At 48.4% G+C, this 13,817-nt stretch overlaps 1 protein-coding gene across 2 annotated transcripts in view; it reads right to left on the reverse strand.

Moving 5' to 3' along the window:
* JADE1 (jade family PHD finger 1) overlaps nt 1-13,817 on the reverse strand; it is a 961,679-nt gene that overhangs the window by 641,047 nt on the left and 306,815 nt on the right. The window lies entirely within an intron of this gene.

A 13,817-nucleotide genomic window follows, 5' to 3' on the forward strand; every position in this document is an offset into this window, starting at 1 on the left:
CCCATAAGCAGGGCGTGAGCCGAGCCCGTCGGGGACGGACGTCGAGGAGCGCGAGCGCTCCTTCTGGGGGTTAATGACTTCCGTAACGGACGTCGAGTTATCACCCTCCTCGTCACTTTCTGTAACAGCGGCGGCGGGTGAGGAAACTGACTTCGACATAGCGTAGTCCGCCCACCTCTTAACTTTTCATTCTTTAAGAGTTCTTGGTTTTAAAAGCTTACAGGCCGCGCAGCTGTCCTCTTTATGATCGAGGGGCATGCAACGATTACAGAGCTTGTGTTTGTCCTTCCAAGTGTATTTGCCCCTACAGCGTGCCTAAACTTAAAAGGTGTCCTCTCCATAGCTGAGGCAATAAAAACTGCTGATAACAACCCCAAGGGAAAGATAGGGGAGAAAGAAAGACATTCTCGACGAGAAGATAAAAGTTCGAACCCCCACTCTCCCTACTGTATGTTGGCCGGCGAGGCCTGGCCACGTGTTCGGCAGCGCCGAAGGATCTCCTCCGTCTCTTCCCCTCCGTCGAAAACTTGCTCGGCGGAGAAACAGCTTCACAGCTAACGTCGAGGGGAGGGATCTTTAACAATAAGTATAAATTAAGGACCGAGGTCCGTAGTAAGTGTTTTGCAATGTCTCTCTAGGAGCTCCGCGTAAGGCGGCCATAAGCTGGGCGGAAAAAAACAATCTGAGGGACCTCGACGCGTGAGGGATTGTGGGTACAACGCACGTCACTATAGGGCTAGTGTTACAGACACGCCTTGTCGACGTCTCCTTTTCGACTACGAAAAACAAAATGCAATACTCCGCAGTGACCACTGGATGTCGGACCTATGCACAGCATGTGATTCTAAGCAGATTAACAAACATCAGAAATAAGTGTATCTGTCTCTTTCCTGGAGTTGTAATTTTTCTTTACATTGCTCGAATGTCAGGGGTGCCTCCTCCCCGTATAGCTGGTCTATGGTTTCAAGGCCGCCGTTTATCCAGTTTTGGAAATTGCGGGGGCTCGCGCCAGGCGAGAAGGCCGGGTTAAAGAAGATCGGGGATTGAGGGCTCAGGCCTCTCGGAACCCCCTTCCGTTTTAGTGCCCAATCCCAGGACTTTAAGGTGTGATTAGTTGCCAGGAGAAGGTCTCCCCAGTGTGTTCGGAGAGGGGGTGGGATGTGTGGCAAGAATCGAAGCGGTAGCAGTATTCGTGACGGTTCCAGCTCCACCCATCTGGGATGGTTTGCAATTGTCTGCCATGCATGGATTTGCGCTAATTGGGCTGCCACCCTGTAAGCCTGTTGGTCCGGGACTCCCAGACCTCCCAATTTGGAACCCCCTAATAGCGTCTTTAGGTGGATTCTCGCCTTCTTACCTCTCCAGATAAATTTCAACATCTTCCTCTGTAGGTTTCGGAGGGCCGGAGCGGGGATCGCCACTGGGAGGGAGGCGCAGGCATAAAGGACTCTCGGGAGGAGGTTCATCTTGCACGCTGTTATGCGCCCTAGCAACGAAATCTCCTGCGTCATCCATCGTTTCAGGTCACCTTCCAGTTCCCCGAACAGCCGGGGAAAGTTTGCCTTGTATGTGTCTTTCGGGTCCGCTGAGATATAGACCCCCAGATAAGGAATCGCCCTTTCTTCCCAAGTGATTGGGCACATTTTAGCCAGTGGTTCCCGTTCTCCCGGGGTGAGGCCAATGCTTAGGGCCGTAGACTTCGCGAAGTTTACCGAAAATGCTGGAAACCTCTCCATAGCGGTCTATCTCTTCTAGCGCGTGTCGGAGGGATGAGCTGGCTTCTGAAAGCATGAGTAAGACATCATCGGCATACAGACCGATGTTATGTTGCGAGGGGCCGACCCTCGGGCCTTTGATCGGATTGTTGAGTCTGATTCTTTGGGCAAAGGGCTCCATGGTCAGGGCAAAAAGCAGCGGGGACAGCGGACAGTCCTGTCTAGTCCCGCAGGTCAGGGGGATTGGGGCCGAATGGTGTCCATTGATTCTCAGGAGCGTCTTCGGGCCAGTATAGTTAGCTAGTACCATTGATTGGAATGTTGCCACAAAGCCGAAGGCCCCCAAGGTGTTTTTCATAAACGTCCAATCCACCCTGTCGAAAGCCTTGGTCGCATCTAGGGCCATTAGGACCAACTTCTGGTAGTTCCGGGCAGTAAGGTCCACCAGGTTAAGAGTTCTCCGGATGTTGTCTCCTGCCGCCCGATATATGATGAAACCTGCCTGGTCTGGCTGAATGATCCCCGGTAGGATGGGTCCCAGGCGGTTCGCCAACATTTTGGAGTATAGGTTTGCATCAATGTTCAATAGAGCAATCGGCCTGTACGAGGCTAAGTCTCGTGGGTCTTTCCCAGGTTTAGGCAGGAGGATGGTGGTCGACTCCTGCATCGAGGGCGTCACAGATCCTGTCTCCCTGAAGGAGTTGAAGAGTGTGACCAGGGGGGGAACCAGTTGGGGCCTAAATAGTTTATAGAACCTTGCTGAGAATCCATCTGGGCCCGGGGCCCGTTATTTGAGTGACTTGATGGCCTCCTCAATCTCCTCTGTGATGGGCGCCTCCAGCTCCTCCCTTTCGGTGTCAGAAAGCCGCGGTAGCGCCGCTTTACGTAGGTATTCCATTTGTTGCGGTTGGTTTCGTGGATTGACCGTCATGATCTTGGCGAAGTAATCCATCGCTAGCTGTTGCTTTTTGGATTCCGAGAATTGGGTAACTCCTTTGGGGTCACATAGGCCCGTGATAAAGTTGGTCCGTCTTAGTTTGGCCATAAAGATTTTATTTGCCTTGTTGCTCTTCGCGTAATACGATTGTTTAGCTCCGGCCATGAGTAGGGCGGTCTGTTCCACATAATGGGCCTCTAATTTCTTCCTGGCTATGCGCAAGGCTTTCTGTGTCTTAGGGGACCAACCTTTCTTCTTGTGGGTCTCTTCTGCGGCCTTCAGTTCTTCTTCCAAGGCTATCCGGGTTTGTCGCCTATTTCTATGGTAGGCTGCTCCCTGGGCGATCAGGGTGCCTCTGATGACTGCTTTCATTGCATCCCAGGTGTTCTCACAGAGGTGTCGGATGCTGGGTTTTCTTCAAAGAAGATCTTGATGGATTTCGCGATCTTGTCCCTTGTAGCCATCTCATTGAGGATGGGGTCGTATAGAGTCCACCTGTGTGGGCTGTCAGATTTTAGGTTCTGTGCCCGGATTTCCAGGATCACTGGGGCATGGTCTGATAGGGCTCTCGTGCCGATGGCCACCTCCTTGACGAAAGCTAGAGTTTGGGGGGAAGTTAAGAGGAGGTCAATCCTCAAGAAGGTCCGATGGACGCCTGAATGAAAGGAGAAGTCTTTTTCGGTGGGGTGAAGGACCCGCCAAGCGTCTACTACCTCCAGCGAACGGAACATCTTGAGGAGGCTCAGTGCCTGGGTGAAGTCGCTCGGGGTCGGAGGGTGCGATTTGTCCTTTATGGGATCAGGAACGCCGTTGAAGTCTCCTCCGATTATTGTCTGGCCTTCTATAAATGGTGAGAGGGAAGTACTTAGCGAGTCGTAAAAATATGATTGCCCGGTGTTGGGGGCGTATACCGAGATGAAGGTGCATAGGTCTCCTAGCAGAAGACATTTGACCGCTATAAAACGGCCTTCTGAACAGGCTTTTGTTTCCAATATCTGTGGGTTCAGGTCCTTCCGAAAGAGGATCGCAGTGCCCCCTTTTTTAGTTCCCCCTGAGGCGAAGAATTGGAAGGGGTACCATCGGGAGCGGAGCCGGCCAGTGTCCGACTGTAGTAAGTGCGTCTCCTGGAGCATGGCTATTGCCGCCTCTTCATCCTGAAGTTTGAGCAGAATTGTTTTCCGTTTGGCAGGTGAGTTCAGCCCATTGACGTTTAAGGAGAAGACTCTCAGGGTATGGTGATCTGCCAACCGGTCATGTTCCGTGAGTTGAGCTGGCGGAGACGGGGGGGAGCCGGGCAGAGGTGGGTCAACTGCCATTACTGTTGAGATTTAGACGTGCGTCATCCTTCACTTGAGTTTTTAACATGTGGGCCCAACGGGGGGGCGTAACCTTAATTAGCGGGTGGGCCGACATTGTGTGTGCGGACGCACCCTTGGCCAACTGGGCCAATAGAGGAGTCAAGGTGTAAAGTAACATGGGTTTCCAAGGATATGATGTTGGAACTATCCTTGGGGTGGGTATGAACCGTGGGTGTGGCCCGCCGCCACCGTCGAAGAGCTCTATTTATTCAGGGATGAGCTGGCGGTTCCGTAGTGAGTGAGGGCGATCAGGCCGAGGGCCGAGGTCAGTGTGGCGCAGATCTCTGAGGTGCGCATCGCCCCTAGTTATCTCCTCCTGTGGTTTCGCTGAATCTTCGACCATGATGACTGCCTGGGCTTTGGGGAGGGGGTGGTTCAGAGTCCCCCGCCTTTTCCGGATTCTTTGAGGAGGTCTCTCTGGGTGAGGTTGGCTGCATGATTGAATTTGCGTCCTCCAAATGACTGATTCGTCGAACAGCACCTCTGTATGAGAATTGTAGCGCCGTTGGGAACAACCACCTGTACCGCACCTATTGGTCTTGGAGAAAGAGTGCTAAGAGGCGGAGCGCCCTCTGTTTTTGTAGAGTGAGCAGCGAGAGGTCCTGGTAAATCTGAAGGGGGGAGCCCTGGAACGAGAGGTTGTCTCCCGTACGGCTAATCGCTGAGATGGCCTCCTTAGTTGTAAAGAAATGAACCCTGGTGATCACATCTGGGGGAGGGCGGGCGAAGTCGGTGGGTCCGATCTAGCAGTAGTTGGGATTTGTCTAGATCTGGTAGCAGGGCTTGATAGAAGTCCCCTATGTATTCCGTTAACTTGTTGTCGGGGACAGAGGATGGGACCCCTTGGATCCGGAGATTATTGCTACGCGCCCTATTTCGAGGTCCTCCTGTTTAAACTCCAGATTCTCATATTTATCTTGCAGGGCGTTGATGGATTGCTGGATTTCTCCAAGGGAGGCAGTGTGGGCCTGTGACCGATCCTCGATCTCCCCCAGCGGTTGTTCAACCTCTGTTACCCTCTGGTCCGTCTGCTCTACTTTGGAGGCGAGTTCCACTACGCAGGAGCGAAATTCAGCCTGAATGTCCGCCATAAAGGCCACCAGATCCCCCTCTAGTGGCAAGAGCGTCTTTTTCCTCCGGCTGTTTGTGGGGTCAGTTTGAGAGGGTCCAGTTTCTTGCCTTTGTCCGTCCCTGCAAACATAGTGGGAATATCCGCGGCTTTGCCGGCTTTCGTTTGCCTGGACATGTAGTTGTATGGAGGGGTCGCGTTGGGGAGGTTCCGGCGGCCACCAGAGGGCCCCAAGAGTGTAAAGGAGGCCTCGCAGGGGAACTCTCCTGGTGGGCACCCCCAAGGATCAGGACTTGCAACTTCTTGTGTGTTGACGGGCTGGTTGATTGAGTGTGTCCAATAGTGGCTGTCGTGAGGCGTTTTGCGTGGGGGGGGCACCAGAGGTCTGTTGCTTTGATGAGCACTGGGTGGGCGTGCTGGGCGAGGATGTGGGCCGGTGCGATCAGGAAGAATGTGGGGGGTGAGAGTTTGTATCTAATTGGGGCTTAGCTAGAGGTGCTTTAGCTGGGCTAGTGTGAATTTGTGCTCTCAGCACCCTTCACCGGGCAGGGTCTGCGCTCTTTGCGTGGGGAGAGGAGGCTGTGTTCCGGAGGTTCTGGACTGTGCCCCTGCACTGCTTAAGGGGCCAAGGGCATTCCCCCTGCTGTTGCTAAGTTCGGTCCAGGCCTGTGGCCGACAGATGTCGATGCTGGAGAAGGTCTTGTGAGGAAGCCGGAGGTTTGCGGTGGGGGGGGCCGTGCCCTCAGCTGTAGTCGATTAGATCCAGGGGGGGGAGGGCCAGTAGGCGACCCAGGAGGTCCGCAGTGCAGGGGAGCAACCTCGAGCATATGAATCGGCTGTCCGCTGGTGCAGCGAGGCTATGGGGTGTAGTCGGGGCCTTCACTCGCGGGGCAGGTTGCCGGGGTTGGAGTGGTTTCCGTAGCCTTGAGGAGATCCAGACTGGATGGGCGTGCGGGGGGTTCCCACCCGAGGCCCCAGCCTCCTGGGCCCACGCCTGGAGTGACTGCTGGAGTATGTGCTGGCTGGAGGGCAGGGGCGGCTCCTGAGTGACTCCTGGTAGCGGGATGTTATCGCTACTCCCCCGTAGTATAGGCTCCTCTCCAGGGCCTCGGCCGGGATCAGCTTGTGGTGCCCAGAGCCGCGCAGCGGGAGCTCCTCCTTCGCCGCTCGGCTCTGACAGGATTCCAGGGGTGAGAGGGCCCCTGGTGGCTGCGCAGGTATAGTTGCAGCCACGGCTCTCACCTGGGTCGCGGCTGGCTCTGCCTTCTTCTGGACGCTGGGCTCTGCAGGTGGATCCGCGGCTGTTCGCGCTGTCGGCTGTCAGTGCGCCCCTCCTCTTCGTCCTCTGCCAGCTCCTCTCATCTCGGCCCGTTCCGCTCGTTAGGGTTAGCAGGCGTACCTTTCTTAAATCGATCCAGACTGCTTGCAATTTGGGTTAGCATGCCATGGCTCTGTTCAATTAAAAGTAATGATCTGTTACGCGTAGAGCTACCCAAGTGGGACAGTCCCACAAATTGGCATTGATTAAATAGGCCTCATCAGCTATCACTTATCTACTTGGTGCCTGCTCTGGTGCATTATTGGAGACGTGGTTCAGACTGACGGTCTGTCATGATGGGATCGGGAAGGGGTGCATGAGTCAAGCAGGCCCGAGGCCAATTGTGAGTAACGCGGGGCAGGTTGCCAGACCAAATGGCCAAGGTGATTATGCGTACCTCTTCCGTCTTCCCTAGAATATAGCAGGCCTAAACAGAGTAATTTGCGATCCGATAGGTGCAATTTTGTTAGAGAACATCAGGGGCTGATGTTCCAGGAATCATGGGCTTTAGGCCCTGTGAATCTCCAGGAATATGCAAACTATACAATCTCAGCTACCAGGGGCTTAAGGGGAGGACCATTGGGGGGCCTTCAGATATGGATTGACGCCAAACTTGAATGTAAGGTGGTTAATATAGAAACTCATTTGGTGGACTTCCAGCTTCTTTCGGTAGCAACAAAAAGGGTCAGATTGATTGTTACTATCCAATTTCTATAATAGGCCTAATGGGCCCCAGCCAGAGATATTCTGCTGAAACTACAGGAGATGAACTGTTCAAATAATCCTCTAGTAATTCGTACCGAATTCAGCATTGTTGCTTGGAGATATGAACCTTCAGCTAGAACCCGTAAAAGAAACTTAACTATGGGACGACCAAGATATATCCGGGTCTAGCCCTATTCTTTTGGCTGTCCCCCCCACCCCCCGCCGAAAAAGGACCACAAGTGAACAGTGGAATCAGCTTGTGCCATTGCTAATCCGGCTTGTAATGGCAGATTGCCAGCTGACCAGTCAGCAAAGAGATCATTCAATGGCTGTAATGGCTCATCATGTATAGATTATAGATTTATCACAGTATATATAGTAGCTGGTCTACGGTTTTAGTGTTCAAATGGCCAAAAGAAGTGACAGCAATCATTATCCCCTTATGCTTAAACTTCACATGAGGAGTTTATGGCTCGATTAAGAATCAATCCCTCACAACCTCAGCCAACGTAAGGAAAACAATAAAATGGGTTCATTGGTCAGGGAGCTGACAAAACCAAAAGTATAGGACGCCATCAAAGATAACTTGGGCAACATCCATAACAATAGCTTTCCTGATAGATTGGTCCTCGCAGTATTCAAATTAATAGGCAGGAAAGGAATCCCATTGTTAACATACGTAGTAGATAGGTCAAATAAAAAGGTGATGGTGACAAATCCCTGGTATGACTGGGATTCCGCAAGGGCTAAAAAAAACTATCCTCTTAGGTAAAAGATCTGGTGCAGCCCTTGATGAGCACCACATTTGGGATTCTAGGGCAAAATATAAGGCCCTACTTTCTAGGGAAAAAGCCAGTACATCAAATCACAGTGGCAAGCGCTGAAAGTGGCACTATAGCAGGGAAATGGTGTTGGCTTTTGGAGATTGGTATCATCAAGCGAGACGAATGCTGATCTAGTCTCCAATGCCATATTTCTACTGACGTTTGGTGGGGATACTTCTCTAGCCTGTATGCGAGCGCTGATCCATTAAATATGGATTTCCCTAGGACAAAAAAAACACTGGATTATGTCCGGGAACTGACATATCGACTAAAGAAGTAAAAAATGCCTTGTGCTCCCACAAGTTGGGTAAAGCGGCTGGCCCGGACCTGAAACCGGTCGATTTCTATAAAGATGAACTAATGATGTGGGTTCCAATTCTATGCAAGGTGTTAACACTGCTATCTGCTCTGGAGTAATCCCGAAGACTTGGAGAAAGGCGATCATAGTCCCCATTCATAAGAAAGGGCAGGGCCTCCCAGAGAACTATGGTCCAATCTCATTATTAGATTCTGTAGGGAAGATATTTGGTGAGAACATCCTGACTAGACTGCAAAATTGGGCAGATGAAGCTGGGATTATCACTGAAGAGCAAGCCGGCTTTTGAACCGATAGAGGCACTGTGGATCACTGTTTTCTTCTGACTTTATTAATCCAAAAATATGTATTCCTAGAGAAAAAGAAATTGAATGCCATTTTTGGGGATTTTGAGTCAGCTTTTGACTCGGTCTCAAGAAATACATTTTGTCGTCGGGTACTATTTGATTCTATCAAATTGCTCTATGCAGAAACTGAGGCAGGTGTATGCTATGGAGCAAGGTGGAAGCAATCAAGACTGTTTGCTGTGAACAGAGGGGTGCGCTTGGGTTGTGTTGTGGCACCTCTTCTCTTCATAATCTATATATAGGGTATAATAGATGCATTAGAAAGGGGTGCTCTTGACCCTCCATAATTGCAACTAAGAGAGGACCTACATTGTTCTATGCTGATGAGGCAATCATCTTGGCTACTTCCCCAAAAGGTTTAGAGACAGGACTGGCTATTTTTATGAGTAAGTGTACCGAACTTGGTCTTGAATTAATGCCCAAAAAACTAAGGTTCTAGTTTTCAAACCTTCCTTTGTGAAAAGCATCCCTCTCCTCCCGCCCCCCTGAGTATTATGATAGATGATACTAGGCTGGAACAAGTCAAATGTTTTGATTACTTGGGACTTAGATTCCATGAATCAGGGGGGAGGTCTGATCGCCTGGCTAAGGCCAAGATGAGCTTGGGGAAATATGGTGGTGGAACCCATTATTTTTGCAATAAAGCCACGGTAGTGGGGCAATCTCGCCAGCCTTGGAGCTTTATAAGCAAGCTTTGCCTGTAGCTCAATATGGGTTGGAGCTGTGGGGTTATACCCAATTGTCTGCTTTATCATGCATCGAGAACATGTTTTTGAAAACAACTTTTGCTGCCTACAAGTGTTCCAACTTTATTTGGTGTTAATGTATTTTGGTGTCTTTCCCATTGCCGACCAGATTGCCCGGACACTTGTGCTCTATTGGGTGAGATTGTTGACTTTGCAGGGTTATTAACATACAGAGAGGCCTTAACTAATTTCTTACTCTCGGAGGGGGCAATGGACTGTGGCTGGTTGGACCAAGTAAAAAAAAAGTACCGTTTATGTGGGACATGAAAGCCTTCTGGGATAATGCCTTGAACTGCTGGAAGTCTTCAAAAGCAGAGTTTAAAGCAAATCCCAATAGGAAATCCCTGGAAAAGGTGGAAACTAAGGCCTCCTTGAAGAGTGTTTTCCCAGTGTAATGACGAGGAACTTAATGAGCCTCTTGGATAAACGCACCCGCCGCTTGAGAGCTCTCTGTTTGTCCGCATGTTTGCACACGGCCTGGCACACTCGGTCATGTTCCATCACGAGATCTGGACTATGACCACAGTGCATCTCCACTGATGAAACATTAACACTATGTTAATTTGTCCTACTATGCTTATCTTAAGGTGCTAGTATTTGAGACCATTATGTATCAAACAAAGTGTTTGTAACACTAATGAAGCCATGCAATTGTTAATGTGTTCTTTAGAAATGAAAGTTGTCTTTGCATCTGCAATGTACGTGCATCGGGCCTGGTTACTGAGGCAAAGACTGATGGGAACAATTTTTTAACAGAGGCAGCGAGCGTGCTCTCCTCAATGTGATATCTGATGAGGGTGTTGATTTCCTAAATGTTGTGTATTAATTTTTTTTTTTATGTATTGCTTTTTTAAAACTTATTGTGTGACTTGTATAATTTTAATCAGTGCTAATGATTTTTATGCCGAATAAAGCTTTGATAATGAAGAATGCCACATGGCTGCAAGAACACAGAACAAATGGTAAGACAGTGTCACCAGCGATACCAAAGCCCATGAGACTGCACAGACAATCGGCATCCATGAATACCATTCAGTGCGACACAACCAGAAGCAAGCGCTGTGTGAACACCAAACAGAGCGGCAGTGGCCACACAACATCTTGCAGTAGGGGGCTAGGGTAAGATGGTTTTATGAAACATTACTCTGTGTTGACCCACCGTCGGGGAGAAAGAAGGATTAGATTGTCCCTTATTATCAGATGAGTCATGGACCAATCGAAAGAGAACAATGGAAAAAGACACAGGTGTAAAATTCCCAGGAGACAAACCAGAGTGAAGGGTGTTCAGGTGAGGTCAGGTGGTGTGGAGGTGGATCGAGAGACCAGGGCGACAATGGAAGGCATTTAGGCTGCTAGTCCACCTCACACGCAGTCTGGTTGTGGGAGAGGGAGTGAAAGTGGGAGAGCGAACGTGGGGCAGAGGGAGAGCGAACGGGAAAGGTAGGGAGAGAAAGAGGGGAGAGAAGGTGGGGAGAGCAAGTGAAAGGGAGAGAAAGAGGGTGAGAGAAAGAGGGGGATAGGGAAAGCCTGCCACAAAGCCATCTGGAGCTATATCTGGCCTAGAGGAAGATGGCGACCCTCGAGAGGATCCCAATTCCTGCCCTTCCCCTTTTGATTAGGAGCATTAAAAGCGTGTCTCACACCATACCTTACCAACAAATTGCTTGCCAGACTTTTTGCTTTTTCTAGAGTCACTAAACGAGCTCTGTATCAAGACTAGCAACACCCAAAGAAAAAGAAGAAACACCACATCATCAGCGATCTGCCAGCAGTGACAAAGACCCAACTGTGAGAGAGAATCAGCAGAGCTGCAACTGCCCAGTAAGGAGAGAAACCACAATGCTCTCCCGTGCTGGCGGCAACCCACCACAACCGTCACTTCACTCCCTAAACCACCAGAGACAAAAAAAAAAAGAATCACAGAACCCTGAACTAACTGGACTTACTGGAGGGATGACCCGCAGAGCAAGTGTCAAAGAAGCCGATGAGCAAAGCACAGCGTTCTAACACCTTGCGCGAGCATTGCCGGTAACAGTATTCAGTTCCATGTTCAGTCGCGTAAGATTCAAAGCAAGTAGAAGTTGTTAGTTGAAGTAACCAAACAATGGAAATGTAGCACTCACATATAACGTGCAAGTCATATTACTTATGCGAGAAGCTAACGCTGCTTAAACACATTGTTCAATCTTTAAAAGACTGTTACTGCTTGAATGAGTGGGCGCGTGTCACTAATTAAGGAGAGTGAACGTCGTAAAGACCATTACCGAATATCTAACCTTGATAATACAATTGTTAAAACTTGTACAAACTACATCAAGAAGTTGTTGCGTATAAACTACATCAAGAAGTGGTTGCGTATGCCCAATTGTGGTTTCTAAGGAAAAACTGAACTATGTTTTACTTTAACAGGGCATACCTTTCATTTATAAGTTAAAGTCTGCTATTGAAGATAACAAGCACCCAAGCCAAGAGTATCCCCATATTAACAGTGAAACCAGCCTTTCATAGAGTTCAAGAACAATCTAACTGTACTGTGAAGTTAATAACAGTTTAATTGGCCTAAAATACAGGTGTGCCAGCATTACCTGAAGCTAAGAGAGTGGCACCAAAGTTTCTGGGTAATTACTTGTGCTGATAACTGGCAAAAAGTTGCAAGTAAATCTGGAGAAGGGAAACTGGCTGCTTATAAAGACGATTTTTGAAGTTGAGACAACCTGTAGTGCCAAAGACTATGGCAAACAGAGAGAAGTCAGTCTCAAAGGCAAATCCAGGTTATTGTGGCAGACAGACGAGAGACAAAAATGCTGCCCCGTTTGAAGATGGTTGTTCAGAGGAAGTAGCCTTGCCTACTTGAAGATGTTGAAGTACTTTAAAGTATATCTTGTCGAAGCATGTTTAGAAGTACAAATCCCTGAAGCTGTGTTGGTTTATCAGGTTGTCACTGGATGCAACATTGTAGTAGTAGTCTGAACCAAGTGGAGAATTGTAAGACAAAGGTGACTTGCCTCAGTGAATCAAACAGAAGTTAAGTTGTTTGAAGCGGAAGCAGAAACACTGAAGTCATCCTGACAAATATACCATTGTGAATTCTAAAAGTGTAACTTAGAAAATACTGTTAACCAAGAACTGTGCATCATTGGCAGTTGTGGATGTTGCTTTTCTTTTGAACTGTGGCAAGTCTTCTTGAAGAGGGTACAAAGCATTGTGGCTGGGATTACAATTGGTGCCATTTGGGGTTAGTGGAAAGCGGATATTTCACTAAGGAGAGTTATCATTGGAAGTTCGGTTAACAAACTTTTACATTGACTTTGAAACATCAAGAATTGATTTGAGACATTCCTTTCTATGGACGAACACTAACAGAATTCACCTTGAATCTTGGGGAAGGGAAATCACAGGACATTAGAAGGTTATTCAGAGACTGAATGTTGTATTGCCATATATTTTCTTTATGCGTTTGTTGCTTAGTTTCCTGTTAGCTTTGGTTAGGCAGGGAAATCCTTGGCAAAGTACGGATAGTGAGGCAATTTGATCACATTTCATGAAGAATAAAATGGCATATGTTGATACATCAAACAGTTGTCTGCCTCACGTTACTGACCCCTCACAGGAGGGAGCAGACACGCAGGGGAGGGAGCAGACAAGCAGTGGAGGGAGCAGTGTTCGTGTGAAGGAGAGAGTATTAGTGCACTGACCCAATCCTTTAAGTGTCCTTTTGTCTTAGAGCTAAAAAAAACAAACAAATAATAATAAAATAAAATCACAATTCCAAGGTGTAGTAAGCCAAAATGGGCCTTGGGAGCCTGTTCAAAGACTAAAGGGAAAGCAAGTCATAAAGCATGCAAATGAGTTTAGACGTCCTTGGTTATCATGCACGAGAGAACACAGGAATGTTTTAGTTGACTGCAACAAACAGCATTGCTTAATGACTGCCATAAACAACATAAGCAGGGACAAAGACCACAAAAGAGGTTGAAGACTAATGCGAAAAAGGAAACGCAGTGTAACCATAACTTATTAAAAGAACATCTGCTCTTGTGGAAAGAAAAATACATATGTGGGGCGTAAGTGGCAGAAGCCCAAGCGTATATATGCACTCCAGACATTGAAATGTATTTGGTTGCACAAATATAAAGCCTCAAAGAGCAAGGACTAGTCATACCCGAAGAGTTAACACCAAGCTCACAAAGAAAAGAGATGTTAAAGTTAACACAGTCAGCATGGAAGAAAAAAATATATATATATAGCTTTCGGAGTGCACTCCAGAAAGACCAACGTGGAGATTCCACACTGGACCCAGAGTTCAAAAAAGACCAACAATGCTCCAAGCATCCAAAATATACTTTAATTCGATGCCATGGACAGAAAAAAAAGTGAACGATAACGCGTTTCGCGGCAAAACTAACCGCTTGATCACGTGCATACATATACACACACACCACTGTAAATGAAAGTGCACATATAAAACAGAAAATTCAATGT

This window comes from Ambystoma mexicanum, chromosome 6q (assembly GCF_040938575.1).
Source record: "Ambystoma mexicanum isolate Mex_15411 chromosome 6q, UKY_AmexF1_1, whole genome shotgun sequence".
Classification (NCBI taxonomy): Eukaryota; Metazoa; Chordata; class Amphibia; order Caudata; family Ambystomatidae; genus Ambystoma; species Ambystoma mexicanum.